Raw genomic sequence first — 12,989 nt, forward strand, 5'->3', positions numbered from 1 at the left:
TGCATTTCAAAGGTAAAAAACACACGTTGCTGCAGGTATGTTTCACATATACGCCAAATAACATGAAAACGGCGATTCCCCCCAAAATGGCAATTCCCCCCAAAAGTAACCAGATGGTTATATATTCAATGGTGACTTTTATCGATTATATATATATATATATATATATTTATTTCAAGGCTAATTAATAAATTTAAATTTCCCAGCTGTCAAGGTAGAATTTTATTTTATGTCACCAAAAGCCCAGACTCTATTACCGTTCCATTAATTTATACCAAGCCTATGTACACAGCAGTATAGGCTGGCCATGCCCAGTACATTCCTTCTGGTTTTCAGTTCATTGATATAACTTTCCTCAGAGACAGTGTTATTCAGGTTTTGGTGTCACCAGGTAGGCCAACAAGAAGATTATTCCAAAAGAGAATTAAATGTGCATATTGGACAGTCTGCTCTTAACAATTTTACTAATTAAAGTGAAAATAAAACATTATTTATCTGCTTCTTATGAGTTTCTGTATAATGGAACAACCTTCCTCAGTCAGGGTTTTGCAGACAGTCAATGATGTGTAAAAGTGTAGATGTGGCAAGAGGTTCAATGGACAGGTACACCTACAAAAACATTACCTTGAGGTAATTAGATCATGACTATACTTTCACTTCCTGTACTGACTCATTATTCCTTTATATTCTAAAATCTATTGATCTCTGTCTATCATTCAGTGATCTTCTCTTCACAATCTTCTTGGTTAAAAATTCTAGAGATTTTCTAAACTCTAGTCGAAGAAATGTTTTCTCCTCTCATTCCCGAATGGCCTATTTATTTTTGTTTCGAGCGTGTTGTTTTGATCTAAATCTAATTTCAACTCCTCTTGTTAACCGTGGCTACATCTTGTTTCCTGTTGTGTTTTTCTCATTTTAAAATGTATATACTCTGTTAAATTCTGTATTTGTTTTATTTTAATGTAAGCCATTGCTTGCATATTGTCATACATTTTAATGCCTTCCTCAGCCAACTTGCGTCTCATGCCTTCATGCTTTGTCTTATTCAACTTTAAGCTTCACACTAAAAAAAAACTTTCAATTTCAATATAATATTCTATCATGAATGGCGGAATAAGATTAGAAGGGAGATGAGATCATATATGTTTCACCCAAAGGTTGGTGGGTCTGGAACTCGCTGCCTGTAAGGTTGGTAGAAGCACAAACCTTAAACACATTTGAAGAGGTGGAAATTTGAAACTCCCAACCTACCCAAGCTTCTGCTACCCAAGCAGAACATGGGATGCTGTTCTTCCAGTGTGTAGGTGGCACCACACTGGCAATGGAGAAAGCAAGGGACAGATGGGTAGGTGTGGGAATTAGAGCGGTAGTTAAATTGATTAGCAACTGGGAGATCTAGCAGGTCTTGGTGGAAGTGTGCAAGTGTTCAACGAAATAGTCGCCTAGTCTACTCATAGTTTCTTGGGTGTAAAGGAGCCATATCGCAAGCACCAAATGCAAGAGATGAGATTGGGTGCACGGGAATGTCGGTCTTATCTGGAATGGCAGCTGGGATCCCTGGATGGAAGTGAAAGAAGAGCTGGAGTTGCATCTCCTGCTGTTACAGGAGAAAGTGACTGGGGTGGGGGTGGATAGCGTGTGAAGGATTTAATGAACCAAAGGGTCAGGGGAGAGTAGTCCAAGTGATTTTGTGGTTAGCATGGAAATTATTAATAAAGTTGATGAAATCAATGAGTTGGAGCTGTTCAATATAACCAACAAATTGACAGGCATAGCTGGGGGACAAGCGAATGTTGATGACTACACTATTGACTTGAAGATAGTGAGAAAAGTCAAAAGAAAAGTTGTTGAGGATGGGGGCATGTTCCGCGAGGTGGAGGACAGTGTTGGTAGAGGGGAACTGATAGGGCCTGTTCAAGGTAGAAACAAAGGCACTGAGACTTTCCTGGTGTAGAGGGGCTGGACAACCATGGTAATGATGATCTGATGGGGGCCTAGAAATTGAAAGTTGTTGAAATAATGCCGAATGTGTGAGGTGCAAGATAGAGTTGAGGTATTTGGAGAGGAGTTTGGTGGGGCTTGAGCAGGCAGAAACAATTGGCCTTCCAGGACGGTTCTGCTTGTGGATTTTGGGAAAGAGATAGAAATGGGCAGTACAGGGCTGGGGAACTATAAGGCTGAGGAGGGGAATTCACGAGAAGCAATAAGATTGTTGGTGGTTTGGGGATGGTGGCCTAGTGTTCATCAGCAGGGTTATGGTCAATGGGCAGGCATGAAGGAAGAACTGAACGTTCGTGTCCGGAAATATAATAGTGCCTTATTGTGAAAATAGACATAAAATGCTGGAGTAACTCAGCAGGACAAGCAGCATCTCTGGAGAGAAGGAATGGGTGATGTTTCGGGTCGAGACTCTTCTTCAGACTAGTCAGGGGAAAGGGAAATGGGAGATATAGACAGTGATGTCGAGAGGTAAAGAACAAATAAGGAATAAAGGGAACAGGCCATTGTTAGCTGTTTGCTGGGTGAGAACGGGAAACTTGTGCGACTCGGGTGGGGGAGGGTTGGAGAGAGAGGGAATGCAGTGGCTACTAAAAGGTAGAGAAATTAATATTCATACCACTGGGTTGTAAGCTACCCAAGCAAAATATGAGATGCTGTTCCACCACTTTGCATTTAGCCTCACTCTGACAATGGAGGAGACTGAGGACAGAAAAGCCTGTGTAGGAATGGCAAGACAAAGGACAACAAGACAAAGGACAACAAGACAAAGGACATTTATTGTCACATACACCATTTCTGGTGGAGTGAAATTTGAGTTGCCATTTGCAGCACACTAATAAAAGTAAGACACCACATTAAAAAAGAATTGAACATAAAACACAAAAACATGCTAGTGCTGTCGGGGAGGATTTAAACTAATGTGGCAGGGGGATGGGTACAAGAGCAGAGAGGCAGGGGGGGGGGGTGTAAAATGAGGGTAGAAGCAATAGGTAGCAAGGTGAAAAGTAAAAGTGGAAGGCAGACAAATCCAGGGCAAAAATCAAAAAGGGCCACTTTTCAACATAATTGTATAATGGGTAAGAGTGTTGTAAAAACAAGCCTGAAGGCTTTGTGTCTCAATGCAAGGAGTATTCGTAATACGGTGGATGACTTGAACGTGCAGATAGCCATTAATGATTATGATATAGTTGGGATCACGGAGACATGGCTCCAGGGTGACCAAGGCTGGGAGCTGAACATCCAGGGATATTCAATATTCAGGAGGGATAGAGAGAAAGGAAAAAGGAGGTGGGGAAGCGTTGCTGGTTAGAGAGGAGATTAACGCAATGGAAAGGAAGGACATTAGTTTGGAGGATGTGGAATGAGTATGGGTAGAGCTGCGAAACACTGAGGGGCAGAAAACGCTGGTGGGTGTTGTGTACAGGCCATCTGAAGTTGGAGATGGTGTCAAACAGGAAATTAGAAATGCGTGCGACAAAGGTAAAACAGTTATAATGGGTGACTTCAATCTACATATAGATTGGGTGAATCAAATTGGCAGGGGTGCTGAGGAAGAGGATTTCTTGGAATGTATGCGGGATAGTTATCTAAATCAACATGTAGAGGAACCAACGAGAGAGCAGGCTATTTTAGACTGGGTATTGAGTAATGAGGAAGGGTCAGTTAGCAGTCTTGTTGTACGTGCCCCCTTGGGCAAGAGTGACCATAATATGGTTGAGTTCTTCATTAGGATGGAGAGTGACATTGTTAATTCAGAAACAATGGTTCTGAACTTAAAGAAAGGTAACTTTGAGGGTATGAGACGTGAATTGGCCAAGATTGACTGGCAATAAATTCTAAAAGGGTTGACGGTGGATATGCAATGGAAGACATTTAAAGACTGCATGGATGAACTACAAAAATTGTTCATCCCAGTTTGGCAAAAGAATAAATCAGGGAAGGTAGTGCATCCGTGGATAACAAGGGAAATCAGGGATAGTATCAAAGCGAAGGATGATGCGTACAAATTAGCCAGAAAAAGCAGCATACCAGAGGACTGGGAGAAATTCAGAGACCAGCAGAGGAGGACAAAGAGCTTAATTAGGAAAGGAAAAATAGATTATGAAAAAAAACTGGCAGGGAACATAAAAACTGAATGCAAGAGTTTTTATAGATATGTGAAAAGAAAGAGATTAGTTAAAACAAATGTATGTCCCTTGCAGTCAGAAACAGGTGAGTTGATCATGGGGAACAAGGATATGGCGGACCAATTGAATAACTACTTTGGTTCCGTCTTCACTAAGGAAGACATAAATAATCTGCCGGAAATAGCAGGGGACCGCGGGTCAAAGGAGTTGGAGGAATTGAGTGAAATCCGGGTTAGTCGGGAAGTGGTGTTGGGTAAATTGAATGGATTAAAGGCCGATAAATGCCCAGGGCCAGATAGGCTGCATCCCAGAGTACTTAAGGAAGTAGCTCCAGAAATAGTGGCTGCATTAGTAATAATCTTTCAAAACTCTTTAGATTCTGGAGTAGTTCCTGAGGATTGGCGGGTAGCAAACGTAATCCCACTTTTTAAGAAGGGAGGGAGAGAGAAAACGGGGAATTACAGACCAGTTAGTCTAACATCGGTAGTGGGGAAACTGCTAGAGTCAGTTATTAAAGATGGGATAGCAGCACATTTGGAAAGTGGTGAAATCATTGGACAAAGTCAGCATGGATTTACGAAAGGTAAATCATGTCTGACAAATCTTATAGAATTTTTCGAGGATGTAACTAGTAGCGTGGATAGGGGAGAACCAGTGGATGTGATGTATCTAGACTTCCAGAAGGCTTTCGACAAGGTCCCACATAAGAGATTAGTATACAAACTTAAAGCACACGGCATTGGGGGTTCAGTATTGATGTGGATAGAGAACTGGCTGGCAAACAGGAAGCAAAGAGTAGGAATAAACGGGTTCTTTTCACAATGGCAGGCAGTAACTAGTGGGGTACCGCAAGGCTCAGTGCTGGGACCCCAGCTATTTACAATATATATTAATGATCTGGATGAGGGAATTGAAGGCAATATCTCCAAGTTTGCGGATGACACTAAGCTGGGGGGCAGTGTTAGCTGTGAGAAGGATGCTAGGAGACTGCAAGGTGACTTGGATAGGTTGGGTGAGTGGGCAAATATTTGGCAGATGCAGTATAATGTGGATAAATGTGAGGTTATCCATTTTGGTGGCAAAAACAGGAAAGCAGACTATTATCTAAATGGTGGCCGATTAGGAAAAGGGTAGATGCAGTGCGACCTGGGTGTCATGGTACATCAGTCATTGAAAGTAGGCATGCAAGTGCAGCAGGCAGTGAAGAAAACGAATGGTATGTTAGCTTTCATAGCAAAAGGATTTGAGTATAGGAGCAGGGAGGATCTACTGCAGTTGTACAGGGTCTTGGTGAGACCACACCTGGAGTATTACATACAGTTTTGGTCTCCAAATCTGAGGAAGGACATTATTGCCATAGAGGGCGTGCAGAGAAGGTTCACCAGACTGATTCCTGGGATGTCAGGACTGTCTTATGAAGAAAGACTGGATAGACATGGTTTATTACTCTCTAGAATTTAGGAGATTGAGAGGGGATCTTATAGAAACGTACAAAATTCTTAAGGGGTTGGACAGCCTAGATACAGGAAGATTGTTCCCGATGTTGGGAAGTCCAGGACAAGGGGTCACAGCTTAAGGATAAGGGGGAAATCCTTTAAAACGAGATGAGAAAAACTTTTTTCACACAGAGAGTGGTGAATCTCTGGAACTCTCTGCCGCAGAGGGTAGTCGAGGCCACAGTTCATTGGCTATATTTAAGAGGGAGTTAGATGTGGTCCTTGTGGCTAAAGGGATCAGAGGGTATGGAGAGAAGGCAGGTATGGGATACTGAGTTGGATGATCAGCCATGATCATATTGAATGGCGGTGCAGGCTCGAAGGGCCGAATGGCCTACTCCTGCACCTAATTTCTATGTTTCTATGTTTCTAAAGGTGGGGAGGGATTTGGGGAGTTATGTGTAGAACAAAGCCTCCAGATAATAAACATGAGAAAATGCCAGAAAGTTGATGTGATGACTAATTATAAGGTAATTGCTGGATATCTGCCAAGTTCTATTTGGTGTCGATAATCAGAAAACTACAATCAGTATATGTTCATAGTTATTAGATGAAAGAATGTTAAAAAGCTGCGTTAATAATCCTGTAAAATCCTTAGCATTAATGTGACTAATTCCCTTATTTTGAAAAATTAGATTCCAATGTCTCTGTCTGTAAGTTACTGTTTAATATTAAATTATAGCATACAGATTTCATAATCAGGGAAAATAAAGTTATGTTTTTTAAATTAACACCTTGCAGTGTGCAGAGCATTGGTATCAGATCTATTGACTATGTGAATGGGTGCCTCATCAGCACCACAGCTAGATGAGAGGAGGGGCAAGACAAAAACTGGCAACTAATAGGTGAATACAGGTGAGAGGGATTTTTGATAGGAACATGGTTGGACAAAGGCCAGAGAACGCATTAAACAAAGGATAAAAGAGTTGCAAATTGTGAAGCTAGAGAAAGGGATGTAGAGGGAAGGGGAGTGGAGAAATAAATGCATCCTGGCAGGGCACAGGGGAGAAGGGGTAAGAAAGGGGCGGATGGGGGAAGAAGGTGCAGGGGGTTTCATTTATTCATATTTATTCAATATTCATTCCATTGGACTGTCTAGCTCACTCACTGTGAAAGAGGATATTTCTTCTATCTCACCTATGAAACCAAAGCCCAGAGAACTGCATTCCAAAAGCCAGTTAGAAATTCTTACTTCTAGTCTACCACTGCTTCCAGCAGTGCTGGCATGACCTTTAGAATAACTTTCATCACCATCACAGCTACAAACTCCTCCTTTTTCAGAACTGTAGATATGGCTTTATGCAGCACTACCAGCCATCTACAAGTTTGGTCCTGTGCTAATGTGCCAAGTCCAGCAACACCATGGTTATTGCTGGCTAAAAGGAGTTGAAGCACAAATATCGAAGCACAGCCTATTTGAATTTCTTCCAAAAAGCTGACTACTTCTTTAAATGGCTTCTAAATTGGAAGTCAGACTACAAATCAATTAGTGTAATCAACCTAAAGCAACATATCAATAGGAATTGTGCAGCATATCATTTGAATACTTCCATTCATTTCCATGAATCCATAAGTTTGCTTCAAACAATTTAGTGTTTTCTGTTGTAACATTTTACATTTAGTAAAATTCTTCTTATGCATCAGAATCTCCATTAAAGATATTCTAATTATATTTCTCTCCTTCCCCACACCAGGGAGGGTTTTGTGTTTTAATATACATTTTCTTGATTCATCTCATCGCATTTAAGGAATGCAAATAATCTCCACTACTTATTTGCTTCCTGTGCATTGTCCCATCACCTCTGGAGAGATTTCAAATGGGTGATCCCAGACCTATAAATGCAGTAACATCTCAATAAGGGGTCAGATGCCCATCCCTGGCCATTTAGCAGAGGGGACAATTTATCTGGTGGTGGGTTTGTGCTAGGTCGTCTCATTGATCGAAAGCTGTTTGGAAAGCTCTGTTTGGAAATATTGAAAATAAAAAACCTAAAATGGGTTGGAGATTACTTAGTATCTCTTTTCCCTTGAGCATTATCTTTGGCCAGCCAGTGCAATCAGGAGGCCTGAAGCCTGCAATCATGTTTTCATCTCCCTTTGCATTGGCCAGATGAGCAACAAGCCATTTGTTTCTTTCTGTCTCACTTGCGTAATCATTAATTATCAGCTCAAGCTGAAGTTATTTACTTCTGGATGTGCAACTGCTGCACGATTATAAACCCACTGACTCCCATGGCTGTCTAGACTACTCTTCTTCCCACTCTGCTTCCTGTAAGGACTCCACCCCCTACCAATTCCTCCGTCTACGCCGCATCTGCTCCCAGGATGAGGTGTTCCACACCAGGGCATCGGAAATGTCCTCATTCTTCAGGGAATGGGGGTTCCCCTCCCCTACTATAGATGAGGCTCTCACCAGGGTCTCTTCCATACCCCATAACACTGCTCTCTCTCCCCATCCCCCCACTTGTAACAAGGGCAGAGTCCCCCTAGTTCTCACCTTTCACCCCACCAGCCGTCACATACAACAAATAGTCCTCCATCATTTTCGCCACCTCCAACGTGACCCCACCACTCGCTACATCTTCCCATCCCCCCCCCTGTCTGCTTTCTGCAAAGGCCACTCCCTCCGTAACTCCCTTGTCAATTCTTCCCTTCCCTCCCGCACCACCTCCTCCCCGGGCACTTTCCCTTGCAACCGCAAGAGGTGCTACACCTGTCGCTTTACTTCCCCCCTCGACTCCATTCAAGGAGCCAAGCAGTCGTTCCAGGTGCGACAGAGGTTCACCTGCATCTCCTCCAACCTCATCGATTGCATCCGCTGCTCTAGATGTCAGCTGATCTACATCGGTGAGACCAAGCGTAGGCGTGGCGATCGTTTCGCCCAACACCTCCGCTCGGTCCGCATTAACCAACCTGATCTCCCGGTGGCTCAGCACTTCAACTCCCCGTCCAATTCCGAATCCGACCTCTCTGTCCTGGGCCTCCTCCATGGCCAGAGTGAGCACGACCGGAAATTGGAGGAGCAGCACCTCATATTCCGCTTGGGCAGTTTGCATCCTAGCGGCATAAACATTGAATTCTCCAATTTCCGGTAGCCCTTGCTGTCTCCTCCCCTTCTCGGCTCTCCCTCAGCCCTCGGGCTCCTCCTCTTCCTTTTTCCTTTCTTCTCCCCCACCCTACATCAGTCTGAAGAAGGGTTTCGGCCCGAAACGTTGCCTATTTCCTTCGCTCCATAGATGCTGCTGCACCCGCTGAGTTTCTCCAGCAATTTTGTGTACCGTCCCACTTCGATATATGTCAGCAACTCTCTGATGGGTCTCTGGGGAAATCTCAACTGTTCAAAGTGCTTCTAAAATAAAAGAGGTGATAAGCAGGAGAAAAAGACAATGAAAGAACTGGTCAAAATACAATCTATTGCTTGGGCTTGGAGTTTGGTAAACGTTACACGAGAAATGTTTATATTTTATACTAGAAATACTTAGAATGTCAGGCAGTATGTGTGGAGAGAGAAATCATTCATGTTACAGTTTGTGAACCTTTCATTAGTTGGTTAAATTTAAGATAATGCACTGAATGAAATGCAGTATGAAGTTTGTGAGTTAAATATTGCTTGCAGGTAACTGTCTATGTGGGAAAGTTAAATGTTACCTCATGAGCCTTCACCCATTTCACTAAATGTGCCTTCATCAGTTTATTTTGATTCTTCAATAAGAACATATTTATTCCAAAATGTTAAACACCAATTTCCTGCAAGGCAAAATAGTCACAATACGATCCCATAAAACTACCTGGATCACTGCTGGAAATTGACTTTGAGGATTTTGACAAGTGATGTGATGGAGACATGCAGTTACTTACTCTGAGATGAGCCTGGGCGGGTGTTCACACAAGTTCAACAGGGAAGTGCAGTAGTGTATGGAGCTACAGTACATTACCCACTCTACTATAACTGGAGAGATGCACCCTGACTTTGCAAATCACTGAAGAACAGATAGTTCAAGTTGTACATATTTTATGGTTGGAATAATAGCAGGCAGGGGCCGTGGAATTGTTATTTTGGAATAATGACTTAAAAACATACTTGTCCTCACCAGCAGTTCTGATTCTAAGTTGCTGGCTATTTAATTCAAGAGCTCATTCAGAGTTCTGTCCAATAACTCAGATTGCAGAATGTATTTGATTGTTGTTTGGATGTTTGGTATTAGTACATTATTTTCACTTTATGGGACCATCTTTTAATTTTGAGTTTGCTACTGTCTATTTAACTACAGGCATGTCCAACATGATACGCCAGTGCTCCATTTATAATGTCTGAAGAAGTGTTTTGGCCCGAAACATTACCTATTTCCTTTGCTCCATAGATGCTGCTGCACCCACCCGCTGAGTTTCTCCAGCATTTTTGTGTAGCCTCCATTTATAATACCTCATCACTACCAAAAGGCACATACACCAACCTTACCTCGCCCTTGCTCTTGAGAGGATTCATTTCAGCCCAGGGCTACATTTGCTTTTTTTGTTCTCCGTCTCCCTGTCAAACAGATTTGCACTATTCATTCATTGGGTAAATATACCCTTTGTAAAGTTTTAGAAAAAAAAGATCAACTTTGTTTAATAATCAAATCAAATTTCATGGTAAACATATCTAAAACCTATCATCAACCTATGAATGCATTTTTAAAAGCTTTTCATCTGAATGGAATCAATTGAAATCACAGCATAATATTGTTAATGAACAGTATTTGTTTGGAATTCTTATCACACAATTTGATCCCTTGTAACTTGCAGTAAATTAAGACATTATTTATTTTATTAATACCATTTATATTTATTTTAATACTTAATATTTTATATTCCTACTGCTAAATATGAGATTAAATATTAACTAAATAATGGAATTATTTGGTTTAAATAGACAAATTTACTTTTCTATAGTTCAAAGGTATTGATTGAAGAGAGCATAGAACTAAAAATGACCAATCTAATGAATTTTATGCATTGTACTGTTGAACATTACAAGACATTTTTCATTATGTTACTTCTGCAGTTGTATGAACATTTAAAATAAATGGATTAGTGCCTTTAATAGGTTGGTGGAGAAATGATTTTGATGTTTTAATCATCAATAAGATAAAAATTTCAGTGTACTTCTCAGTAAAATCATTTGGAGAAGTTCCTTTCACAATTGATTTGCCAAGAACAACAGTAATTTTCTCCAACTTAAACTCTTTCCTTTTAAGTCGTCCAGTATATTGTTTTCCCTCCTCCAGCAGTTTATTTTATTTAGTGATTAATGTTCGATACAATATTCATTTTTTAAATGTACTGCAAATAACATTAACAGCCTAATCAAGAGACCAAAGAGATCGTAAATACATTACTTGCATGTTTATCATTTTGGCAGTGATGTTAGATTTTTTTTGTTTGCAAGGAAAGTGTGCTTTTTCTGCCATCTTGTGGTGACATTTATAAAGTGCATCATCTCTCACACACTACATTATACAGGTCACAGAGTATACTGGTCATAGTGGAAACAGGCCATTCAACCCAACTTGCCCACACCGGCCAACATGTCCCAGCTGCACTAGTTCCACCTGCCTGTGCTTGGTCCATACCCCTCCAAACCTGTCCTATCCATGTACCTGTCTACCTGTTTCTTAAACGTTGGGATAGTCCCAGCCTCAACTACCTCATCTGGCAGCTTGTTCCATACGCCCACCACCCTTTGTGTGAAAAAGTTACCCGTCAGATTCCTATTAAATCTTTTCCCCTTCACCTTGAACCTATGTCCTCTGGCCCTCGATTCCCCTACTCTGGGCAAGAGACTGTGCATCTATCCTCAGGGCCTCGGTGGTGGACCAGAGGATAGATGCAACTGGTGTTGTGTAGGATGGAACTGCAGATGTGGTTTAAACCAAAGATAAACACAAATGCTGGAGTAACCCAGCTGGACAGGCAGCATCTCTGGAGAGAAGGAATGGGTGACCTTTCAGGTCGAGACCCTTCTTCAGACAGATGTCAGGGGAGAGGGAGATAGATAAGGAAGTGTAAGGTGTGAAAGTAGAAAGGGAATGCAGATCAAGAAAAATGTACAATAGTTCATTGTTAGCTGGGAGAAGGTAACAACAAAGCAGAGATACAATGTAGTTGGAGGCAGTAAGACTGGTCTGAGAACTGGAAAGGGGGAGGGATGGAGAGAGAAGGAAAGCAAGGATTACTTGAAGTTAGAGAAGTCAATGTTCATACCACTGCGGTGTTAGTTGCCCAAGCGAAATATGAGGTGCTGTTCCTCCAATTTGCACTGGGCCTCACTATACTGGTGTTTATGTGGTCAACTCTACAAAGGTAAATGTCTCCACATTGGCACACATTCAGAAAAGATTTGTTTGTTCGTTACAGGCCCAGAATGAAAAACATAATTGCAATATTCAGTGAACAAAATACCATGTATAGAATGATTGTCTATGTTTTAGATATTACAAATTGTTTCTGTTATATCATCACAGAACATAATGCAAAGCAATGGGCATTTTATAAGACACAGGTACATGTTTTCAAATTGCACTGATTACAAAAATGTCTAGTAAAAATGCAATGGTATTTGGAAAATATCAGAATTTAAAACTATTTAACCAAGACGATTTTTCAGTTTTAACCAGCATTTTAAGCCCATTTAAAATAAAATATTTTTCAATATGCTTTTCTCCTCTGCTGAAGGGATATGGCTCCAACAGTATTAGTGCTGTCCCCAAATGCCCATTCTAAATGTGTCACTGAGCCAGGAGGCTCTTTCAACATATGGGTATTAGCACTAAGCCTAACCCAGCCATCAGTTAACATCCACACATATGCACTTCCCAACAAGAGTCATAATAGGTAACAGTAGAAACACAAGCTGATTTTATCCCCTTCACCTTCCTAGGCAAGCTGAGATCAGTTAACCTATTTTTGATGATGAATTTTCCCTGTTAGCTATGATTGTATAGTTGAAGAAAGTTTCAAAAGATTAGAAACATAGAAACATAGAAATTAGGTGCAGGAGTAGGCCATTCGGCCCTTCGAGCCTGCACCGCCATTCAATATGATCATGGCTGATCATCCAACAGTATCCTATACCTGCCTTCTCTCCATACCATCTGATCCCCTTAGCCACAAGGGCCACATCTAACTCCCTCTTAAATATAGCCAATGAACTGGCCTCGACTACCCTCTGTGGCAGAGAGTTCCAGAGATTCACCACTCTCTGTGAAAAAAGTTCTTCTCATCTCGGTTTTAAAGGATTTCCCCCTTATTCTTAAGCTGTGACCCCTTGTCCTGGACTTCCCCAACATCGGGAACAATCTTCCTGCATCTAGCCTGTCCAACCCCT

This window comes from Leucoraja erinacea, chromosome 3 (assembly GCF_028641065.1).
Source record: "Leucoraja erinacea ecotype New England chromosome 3, Leri_hhj_1, whole genome shotgun sequence".
NCBI classification, from domain to species: domain Eukaryota; kingdom Metazoa; phylum Chordata; class Chondrichthyes; order Rajiformes; family Rajidae; genus Leucoraja; species Leucoraja erinaceus.